Source organism: Mauremys reevesii, linkage group 12 (genome assembly GCF_016161935.1).
Source record: "Mauremys reevesii isolate NIE-2019 linkage group 12, ASM1616193v1, whole genome shotgun sequence".
NCBI lineage: Eukaryota > Metazoa > Chordata > Testudines > Geoemydidae > Mauremys > Mauremys reevesii.
In genome coordinates, this window is record NC_052634.1 from 40,620,142 (window position 1) to 40,630,942 (window position 10,801).

Here is a 10,801-nt window from a genome sequence, read left to right on the forward strand (position 1 = left end):
GATCTATTCAGGGTTGTCCCTAGACATTTTGGTGCCCTACACGGCACCCCTGTCCCCCAGCCCGAGCTGGCAGAGCGGAGCAGGCTGGGGCCAGGTCACTCCACTTCCCGCTGCCCGGTAATTGCAGGGCAGGCCCGACCCCACACTCACGGGGCGTCGGGAAGTGGAGTGATCCGGCCCCAGCCTGCTGCACTCTGCTCCCAGCCTTGGAAGTTGGGGGGGAAACGCCCCCCCAGCACTCACCAGTGGCGCGGCTGGGAGCTAGTGGAGCAGAGCAGGCTGGGGCCAGGTCGTTCCACTTCCCACCGCCCAGTGAGTGCCGGGTGCGCCTGATCCCTCCTGCCATCCACCGGGGTGTAGCTCAGGGGAAGGGGCGGAGCAGGGGTGGGAAGAGGGGTGGGGGCTGACCTGGGGTGGGGGCGAGGTGGAGCAGGGGCAGGGGCAGCTTTCCTGGCCGGCTCAGCCAGCCGGGGGATCGGGTTCCCCGCTGGAGCAGTACGCAGCTGCGCAGGGCACCGGGAAATTTGGGGCAATTTGGTGCCTCCACATCCCTTAACCAGGCAGCGTCCCTGTGGTGTGGGCTGTCTGCATAGGCCCTTTCTCAATCTTTCTCACCCTCTTGTCTCCAGTCTCCTGTGTCTCTGTTTTCTAAGCACAGACTCACTCTGGCTGTTCAGAGGAGGGGAGGACCATGCCTATGCGTGGCCAGCAGACAGCGACAAAGACCCCCAGCCAGCCTGCTCCCTGCCATGCCAAACACCCACTGAAGGCCACCCACAGACCAGCATGTGGGGCGGCTGCTGATGCTCTGTGGCCAACACCAGACGATGGTAGGAAAGCAGGGCCAGCCCCCCTGGTGGGGCCTCTTACCATTCCCACTCAAGGTGCTCACTTTGGCAGTGGGGCAGGAGATTTTACCCCGAGAGGCTTTTCCCCAGCTGGCGAGAAGCAGAGAAACACCCAGGCTCCCAAGGTGCTATGTAGCAACCCCCCTCCAGCACAGGGACAGGCGCACACTTGGAAGAGGGAAACTGCTCCACACTCTAGCCCGGGCAGCCGCCCAGTTTCTTTGGCAAGTCAGGAAGGGCAAAGGCGAGACTGGAAGCACCTGGGGCTCATGCCCCAGCCTTTGTGACGCCCAACCCCCAACTCCTTCCCGGGGCTCTAGCTGAAGCCAGAGCATTGGCCTGAGCGGCCAAGAAGAGGTTCTAGCCCTGAAGGGAGCAGGACGTTCAGCCCAAAGGTAAAACTGCACAAGCACAAAGGGACTTGAACTCTTAACTGCCTGATTTAAAGTCAGACACCTTATCCATTAGGCCACGTGGTCACACTAGAAAACTCTTTCCAAGTACTTCTTTAGAGAAGACGGACACTGTGTTTCTCAGACAGGTCATCTACTGAGGGGGGTTGAGACTCTCTGGGCACAAGAAGTCGAGTTCCCAGCGAGATGTGAGACTTAATTCTATGGAGCCAGGTGCAGGGCTTTGGCAGGGAGGCTTAGGTACGGGGGACTGGGGTGCAGCGGATGGACCGGCTGTCTAGGTGCGGAGATTTAGTTGCACTGAGGCACAGGAGGGAGGAGGAATCCCGCTGATGGTCAGTGGCTGTGCAGAAAAAAGGGTGTTGATTCCCCCATCCTAAATGGGCTGGTTGGCTTGACCCTTCTCTCTGCTGCAGAGCATGGTGGGGACTGCAGCTCACCCCTCGTGGGGCAGGAGAGCACAGATGCAAGGTGCTGGGCTCAAATGCACCTGGAGGGCAGCTCCGGTGGGGTGGGGCAGGGCCTGTGGTTTACGTTCTGCGTTGCCTGGTGCTGGGCCATTGCACAATCCCCAGCCACGCCGCACAGCGCACCCCGAGAGGGGGCAGGGGGCCAAGCAGATGATCCAGCATGAGGGGGAGAGGATGTGTGGTTGGGGGAAAAAAGGCCTGTGGCTGCACTGGGGGAGTGCAGAGCAGGGGTGACACCCCAGAAACCTGCAGCAAAGGGATGGACAGGTGGGCTGGGTGGATAGAAATGGCAGTGAGCCTAAAAGGGGAGTGGGGTCAGTGGTCAGAACAGGGAGGGGCTGGGTGCTAGGACCTCTGGATTCTATTCCTGGCTCTGGGAGCAGAGGTGGGTCTAGAGGTGGGAGCAGGGGGACTGGGAGCATCTCCCTAATTCACAGGGTAGTTCTCGTCCCAGCTCATGCGAGGGCGGGAAGCGCCACCAGCCCCATTTCCTGGACGGGAGAAGAGAGGCTGAGTGATGTGCCCAAGGACACTCGGGAAGTCTGTGGCAGAGCACAGCATGTTTCTCCCCCTCCCCCGCCGGGGTCTGGCCTGTTAGTGGGTGGTGCAGGGGCGGGGTCTCAGGAGAAGGAGCAGTGGGAGGGCGGGGTCTCAGGACAATGTGAGGGTGGGGTCATAGGGGCAGTGTGGGGCGGGGATTCAGGGGAAATGGGCAGTGTGGCACTGGGGACTTGGGGAAGAGGCTGTGTGGGCAGGGTCCCGGGGCAATGGGGAAGCTTGGGGGTGGGGTCTCGGGGTAAGGGGCAATGCAGGGGCAGGGATTAGAGTGAACAGGTGGTGCAGGGGCGGAGTCTAGGGGCAATGTGAGGCAGGGTCCCAGGTGAATGGGCGGTGCAGGTGCAGGGTCCCAGGGGAAGGGGCGGGTCCCAGGGGAAGGGGCAGTGCAGGGCGGGGTCCCAGGGGAAGGGGCGGTGCTGGGGCGGGGTCCCAGGGGGAAGGGGTGGTGCAGGCATGCGGTTCCAGGGGATGGGGCGGTGCAGGGGCGGGGTCTCGAGGAGAAAGGGAAGCTCAAGGGCGGGAACTCGGGGAAGGGGCCATGTGGGGTGGGTCCTTGGGGAAAGGGTGCAGGGAGGGGTGTATTGGGGGCAATGTGGGAGTGGGGAGTCGGGGGAAGGGGCAGAGTGAGGGTGGGGTGCTGGGAAAAGGGGCAATGCGAGGTGGTGCCTTGGAGGAAGGGGCGGGGCAGGACTTCAGGGAAAGGGGCAGGGATTAGGGGAACAGGCGATGTGAGGGGGACCTCAGGGTTAGGGGCAACGTGAGGGCAGGACCTCGGGGGTGGGAGCAGGTCTTTGGGGAAAGGGCAGAGTGAGGGGGCAGGAGCAGGGCTTTGGGGCGGGCGGGGCAGGACCTCAGGGAAGGGGGCAGGGGCAGGGCTTTGGGGAAAGGGGTTTGGCAGGGGCAGGGCTTTGGGGAAGGGCACAGCGGGGGCAGGGCTTTGGGGAAGGGTGGAGCGAGGGGCGGGGCAGGGCTTTGGGCTTTGACCTGCTCTCCAGCTGAGCCACCACTGAAAATTGAAAAACAAAACAGTAGAACCGTACAAGGCTTCAAAGCCCACCAGGCCCAACCCCCCTTCTAATACAGCAGAAAAGCCACAGTTCTCCTGACTAGGTAGGGACGTCCTATGGCCCCACAAGAAGTGGAAGGTCATCGTGTTCGGTCTCAGCAGCACTCGCGGAGCAGGGGGAAACACATGGCTGAGGAAATTCCCCACAGATGGGTCTTGAGCATGACAACCTTGTAGGTAATGACAAGGTCCACTTACGCCACTGGCTGAGCCACTCCTCACAGGCCAGCAACCATTTCTCCCAGTTCGCGTTCTCCACCTCAACCCCAACCGAATGCTAGAAGGCCCAGCCATCAACCTGCCCACTCTTGCAGCCCTCCCCTTCCGCCCTGACTGATAGGGGGGAGCATTGAGCCTCCCTCCCTTAGGCCCTTCAGCATCCCTGGGGAACACCAACACCGCTCAAGTGACTTTGGGCCAGTAGGTGAACCAACAGGGCTGCCTGCTAGGCCAGGCTGCAGCCCAGCTTCAGGACTCACAGGAAATGGAGCTCGCATCCCTACCTACAGGACTCCAGGCATGGCCAGGCTTCTGGATCAAACATCCCCTCTTGTGCTCAAGTCACAACAGCTAGCGGGTGAAAGACAGGCATTCATGGCATTGGAGAGAGCAAGATAGAGCCTTGGAAGACCCAGCAGGGTTTGTGGCACAGGAATTGTCCTCAGATCCCACCGAGACTTCAGCTCAGATTGCAGGATTCAAAGTCCCGAGTGCTGCCCTTACACCATGGGACCAATAGGGAACCCCCAGACCTCTGCTGAGCTCTGGTGTGTATGACCCTGTGCGGGCAGCCCTGCATTTGCTCACCAAGTTGTCATGCAGCAGTTTGCTGCACCTCCCAGAGGCCTTTCTTAATCCAGACTGTGAAAGGCCAGTGGGCATGTGAGGAAGTTTTCCCTTCAGTCCCAGGCAGTACATGGCCCTTCCTAGTGAAAGGTGAATTCCTGGGGGAAAAAAGTGATTCAAATAACATCCTGGAGAGATGCCTTCATCAGTTCTGGGGGAAACATCCCACAGGGAAAGGTCACTTTTCACCTGACCAGGGACTTGAACCCTGGACCCTCAGATTAAAAGTCTGATGCTCTACCAACTGAGCTAGTCAGGCTCATGTTTCAAAGAAGCAAATTCCATGCAGAAGAGAAACTAATCAAGAAAATGAGAGCAGGAAACAATACAGAAAACCTGCTACTCTGGCTCTCTTAGCAGTCCTAGCCCTAGCCTGCTCCTCCATCCGGTGCCCTGAGGCCTTATTCTTTTTTTAGTTAAATAACAAATCCAGGAGAAAACACAGTTATACAAAGCAAAACAAAATCACAAACAGAAATGCCATTGGAAATACAAAAATAAAAAAGGAAAATGCAATTCCCATCACTTTATCATGTCTGGGCCATTCCTGTATCGAGAGCACCTGCTAAGGTCCCTGTGTGCTTACGAGAAACCTGGAGGAACTCATACCACAGCCTGAACATGAAACTCAACTGCTCCCAGGTGCCGCAGTAAAACCCTTTCCCTGCTGTGACGTTGCACTCCATAGGATTTTATGAATACATGCTAATGAGTGTGAATATGATGTAACTGGAACATGCTTCATGCAAAAGGTCTCTTGTGCAGTATCATTACAAAGCTTATAATCTACTGTGTGTGTTCATCCTATTTGTATGACTCGATCATTCTTGTATCTGAAACTAGAAATATGAACTATAACTCTGTGGTCCTGTTGTAATGATGCAAAGTGTGGGCCATTAATAGTGGTTTGGACTCTTGATGGCTCCCATTAACCAGGACAATTGACTGGAGATGGCTCTGTCCTGCACCATCTGTGAGTCAGGCCAGGAAGAATGAAGGCTTGGGGGTCTCACAGGACATGTGACCATGTTACCTGGTACAGGAATCCATCTTAAACCTGGGGCTTTTCCCCAGGAGAGAGACAAAAGATTCCTGCCTTGTACCAAAGCTGTATAAGGGGGTGGAACAGAACAAAGGTGGCTGCAGTCATGAGACATCCCCTAGCTACCACCTGAGCTGGAACAAGGGCTATAGCAGGTGAAAAGGTTGGTCCCAGACAAGTGTAACCCTTCTGCCCCTCTGAGCTGGCAGCAACAAGGGCCGGGTTCAGTATCCAGGGGTTCCGTTTCAATAACACAATGCAAAACTGGCTCAAGCCCCCACCCAGTGACCTGGGACAATTACCTACCACCCCCCCCCCCCGGGCGCCTCTAGGAGGCAATACTTCTCCACTCGCAAGCACAGAGTCCGAGTGTAGCAAAATCCTTTTAATAAAGGAGGGAAACAATGTGGCATCACGTTGGAGAGACACCACAAACAGGACTATACACAAACCATAAGCAAAAAAACCCACCTCCAAGCACATTTGGCACTGTCCTTTCCCCTTTAGAGTCTTACGTCCAATCACCCCAAAGTCCAACAACCCAAGAGTCTCTGTCTCTGGTCAGTGCCACCCCAGAGTTCAAAAGTTTATCTGCAGAGTTTTACCCCCCCCAGCCTGGGTGGAAATGGGGGGGGGGGCACACAGGGTGTTAAGGGACACCTTACATGGGCCAGGGCCGACTGCCCCGCTTCTCCGTGGAGTTCTGCTGCAGCCTTCACCACGACTGGCTCCACTCCACCAGCTGTGCCGCTCCTCCAGCCAACCCGTGAACCGCATCAGCCGTCCCCACGAACTGCGCCACACTGCTTACTGTTCCACGGGCTGCGCCAACGTGCTGCAGACTGCTCCGCTCTGCCAGCTGTTTAGCGATCGATCTTCACGCTCCCCCACTCAGTGATCTCAGCTCAGTAAGCTTAGCTCTTTTAGTGATTTCAGCTCTTAGTGGCTTCAACTTGAGCCCCAGTGCCACCTTGGCCCAACATGAATTCAGATCAGCAGCCTCCAGATGGACTCCTAAAGGATTCAAAATTAGCTCTGCTCTTTAACAGTGGAGAGAGGAGGATGTACAATTGGTGTTCCAGGCCCTCAAAAGGGGCCCATACCATCAGGTACACACACCAGTCCCCAGCCTCTCTCCCTTCACTGGGTTTTGGAACCCCTGTCCCTTGTCTAGCAAGTACTATTTAATGTAGGTTGAGTCATTTCTGTCATAAAGCAGTCTCATAGTTCCTCATTCACATAATTAAGGTAACAGCACTTTTTTCTCCTTCCTGTCCCAATAACAAAGAAATTGGGGATTCCACAGTGTGAAAATAACCATCCCATGCTGCCGTGTGTTATGCTAAGTGGAGTGGGTTTACCAATGCAAATGCACATTCCTAAAATTCCTTTGCCCACTCCTCATAATATACCACCAGATGTCAGGGTAGAGCTCATCCTGACTCTGCTTACATAAGTAACAGCAGGTACCATGGCTTGGCTGGTTAAAGCACCTGTTTTGTAAACAAGAGATCCTGGGTTCAACTCCCGGTGGTACCTTAAAGACTGGCTTTTGGAGCACCTGGTATTGGCTACTGTCAGAAGACAAGATTCAGAGCTAGATGAACCTATGGTTTAAATTACACTCGCAGGCACTGATAATAGAGTTACTGAAAGTTTGGGTGTTAAGAGCTGATAGGTCAGTGGTCCAGTACCATCAATGTGGTTTTAGCTGGAAACACACCTGGAGGACAAAGACTCAACTGAACTGATTCAGAAGAGAATAATAACAATAATACTTTCAAACCAAAGTCCCCAAACAGATTAGTACTGGTTTTTCAGTTTGGGGAATTTTTTTTTCCCAGTCAGACCTTGCCAAGGGAAGCAGGGAGAAAATGTTTGAGTTGCCTCCTTCAGAACAGCTTGGCATAGACACTAGCTCTGGTTCACTGCTCTGGCCTTGCTCGGGTTGAGGGTATTTTAATAATTTGGGCAGGTCCCAGGGTGATTGGAGGAGATGACGAGGATGTTACCTTTTGAGATATAAATTAAGAAATACAGGACTAGAGAATTTTTCTTTTTTTAAGAAATCTGGGATTTAGACATTTTATTTAAAGCAAGAGAGTTCTGAGTTTCTGAGAAGGTTTTTGTTTGCAAGAAGCAACATCATACCAAACGGGGACATGGTTGTCTACAAAGGAGGAGTAATGACTAAATGCATCCGATGAGGATGCGATTTGTACCCATGCATGCAGAGCACAATGGACTAGCAGTCCATCACCTTAACCACTAAGCCACCTCATCAAAAATATCAAGGAAAAGACAGGAGGAGAAATCTGATGTCAGCAGAGATAGGGACAATAAGGAGTTTTTAAATACTAAGCGGAAGCAGAGGCTGAATGAGCTCCCCCTTCACATCTAGTGAGGAGCTGGGGGAAAGACTTCAGGAACAGACCGCGTTTGCACAGACACACCTACTCTGCCTAGCTATGCAGCATGATGGGGCCACTTTCCCAAAATGACCAGTTTTGGCTGGTGGCAGGTTACAAATCACTTTAGGATTGAGTGGAATGAAATGTTGTTATCCTTCCTGCATGAGTGAAGGGCAGCAGAACATACCTAGTCGGTCCTGATGGAGGGGTAGGTAGGTGAGGAATAGCTTTCATTGGACTTCATAGAAGTGATTGAGAACGTCATCCTAAAACAGTGGTCCCCAAACATTTCACACTGTGCCCTCTTATCCAGTTGGGGGAGGGCAAAACCAGAGCTTGAGGGATTCAGCCCTGGGTGGTGGAGCTCAGACTTTTGGCTTCAGCCCCAGGCACTAATGCCAGCCCTGGCAACCCCATTAAAATAGGGTTATGACCCACTTTGGGGTCCTGACCCGCAGCTTGAGAACCACTGCTCTATGCTGAGGGGAGAGAGTTTTCCTGTGGGTGCAGTTAATCCACTTCCCCAAGAGGTGGCAGCTATGTCAGTGGGAGAAGCTATATCGGTGGGTGTGCAAGCTGTGGTGTTCACCACATTTAAGAAGTTTAATCAAACCCCATTTTTAAAACCACTTCTGGTCTGGGAATGGCAAAGGATCTCGAGGAAGCAGGGTCTGTCCTTCAAAGTCTTGGAGATCATGAGTCCATGGTCATGGGGGTATAGCTTAGTGGTACAGGGCTTGATGGTAGATCAAGTGATCCTTGATTCAAGCCCCAGTGTTCTCTTATAACCTTCTTTCTTTTTTTAAAAAAAAGGAAAACATTTTCATTTCCATTCTTCATTATGTTCAGGAGCTCCACTATACAGGGGTGCTTGATATCAATGTAAACACTCAACATTTCACTGTCCAAATGCACAAAAACCTAGCGAAGCTGTCCATCAGCTGAAATCAGTTCCAATCCTCTAACTGTCTAGTTTATGTTTTCATCAATTAAACAAAGGTATCATAGGAATGTACATTTGAAGATCCCTCTTCTCCAGGAGCTATGTTGTGCAGAAGAACAAGAACCACATCCAGCTACAGTTCAGGAGTCTGATGACCAAAGAGCCAATAAATGTTCTGAGGATGGAGAAAATGCCTTCTAGTGAGCTCAACCTGTTTCGCTTATCAAAAGAAGATTGAAAGGTGACTTCATTGAAGTGTTGAAGGGCCTTCATGGAGAGAATAGATTGGGTATTAAAGGGCTCTTGAATCGAGCAGAGAAAGGCATAACAAGACCCAGTGGCTGGAAGGTGAAAAGAGACAAATTCATATTACAACTAAGGCACAAATATTCAACAGCGAGGATGATTCACCACAGGAACAATCTACCAAGGAAAGTGGTGGATTCGCCATCTCCTGATGTCATTTCATGAAGACTAGATGCCTTTCTGGAATGTGTTTGCCCCAAAAGTAGCTCTTGTGTCATACAGGAGGCCTGTGATATGCAGGGGGTCAGATTAGATGCTCTAATGGTCTCTTCTGGCCATAAAGTCGACTAATTTCTGAAAAACTGACTGTAGCACTGGGAGCAGCGTCTGATGTTTTCCTGTCTAGCCGGCTTGCTGCCTAGAACGAACGCTCCTTGAGTGGGGTGATCCCCAGGGAGTAGCTCAAACCTCCCAAGTGCCTGGCCAGGGGCAGGACATTAGCACAGCAAGGGAGGGGTGTGGCAGTGACATCACAAAGGCCTTTTGCAGGACCTCAGACTATTGGTCAAAGGTGGTGGGGAGGTGGTGACCTCACAGAGAGATGCTGACATCAGCCAGGCAGGACAGGGGCGAGGGGCCAGGGAAACCTCAGAGACCCCTGTGGCTTTGCTTCAGCAAGTCTCCTTCTCCAGGTCTCTCTGAGGACTGAGAGTATTCGGGTTCACGGACGTGAGCGCCAGGAGGAACCTCTTTCGAGTTTTCTCCTTCCCTTTTCCTGATTTTACTAGAAAACAGCCGTCCCTGTTTAGAAGGTAAGAGCCTCCTCGAGGTTTGAAACCTGTTCAGTCTGATCCATCTGGTGACAGTTGAATTCTAGGCATGGAAAACACGACCTTAAGGAGGCAGAATTTTATTCTGCACCTGGGATTTTGTCCCTTAAAATCACTGGGGACATTAGGGTTTGTTCTTTTTGTTTCACCTTTTCCTCCATCCATCCCTCCCTCCTTTCTCTTCGTCTCTTGCTTCTTTTGTCCTTTCTCCTGTTCCCCTCCCAAAACCAGGAGCAGTATTGGGGTGTGTTTGGGGCGGGGGCAGAGAGGGGGATGGGCGGCACTGGGGAGGGGAGCTCAGGGGGTGTTGGGGCTGGGTCAGAGAGGGGAGGGGCGGCACTGGGGAGGGGGAGCTCAGGGGTTGGGGTGGGGCAGAGAGGGGATGGGCGGCACTTGAGGACGGGGAGCCTGGGGTTGGGGGCGGGGAGGAGGGGAGGGGTGGCACCGGGGAGGGGCAGCTCGTGGGATGTTTGGGGCGGGGCAGAGAGGGGATGGGCGGTACTGGGGAGGGGAGATCGGGGGTGTTGGGGGCAGAGGAGGAGGGGAGGGGCGGCACTGGGGAGGGGAGCTCGGGGTGTGTTTGGGGCGGGGGTAGAGAGGGGATGGGCGGCACTGGGGAGGGGAGCTCAGGGGTGTTGGAGCAGGGGCAGAAGAGGGGATGGGCAGCATTGGGGGAGCTCAGGGGGTTTGGGGGCGGGGGCAGAGGGGATGGGCGGTACTGGGGAGGGGAGCTCGGAGGGGTGTTTGGGGGAAGAAGAGGGGATGGGCGGCACTGGGGAGGGGGAGCGCGGGGGTGTTAGGGGACGGGGCAGAGAGGGGATGGGCGGCACTGGGGAAGGGGAGCTCAGGGGTGTTGGGGGCAGGAGCAGAGGGGATGGGCGGCATCAGGAGCCTGGGGGTGTTTGGGGTGGGGGCAGAGAGGGGAGGGGCGGCACTGGGGAGGGGAGCTCGGGGGTGTTTGGGGCGGGGCAGAGAGGGGTATGGGCGGCACTGGGGAGGGGGATCTCGGGGTGTTGGGGCGGGGCAGAGAGGGGATGGGCGGCACTGGGGAGGGGATCTCGGGGGTGTTGGGGCGGGGCAGAAGAGGAGGAGGCGGCACTGGGGAGGGGAGCTCGGGGGTGTTTGGGG

The 10,801-nt window shown here is 54.6% G+C and overlaps 1 non-coding gene across 1 annotated transcript; it reads right to left on the reverse strand.

Annotated features, from left to right (window-relative positions):
• Positions 1-4,387: 4,387 nt before the first annotated feature.
• Positions 4,388-4,460, reverse strand: TRNAK-UUU. The gene has a single exon. It is a non-coding gene; the product is annotated as a tRNA-Lys (tRNA).
• Between the last annotated feature and the right edge of the window lie 6,341 nt (positions 4,461-10,801).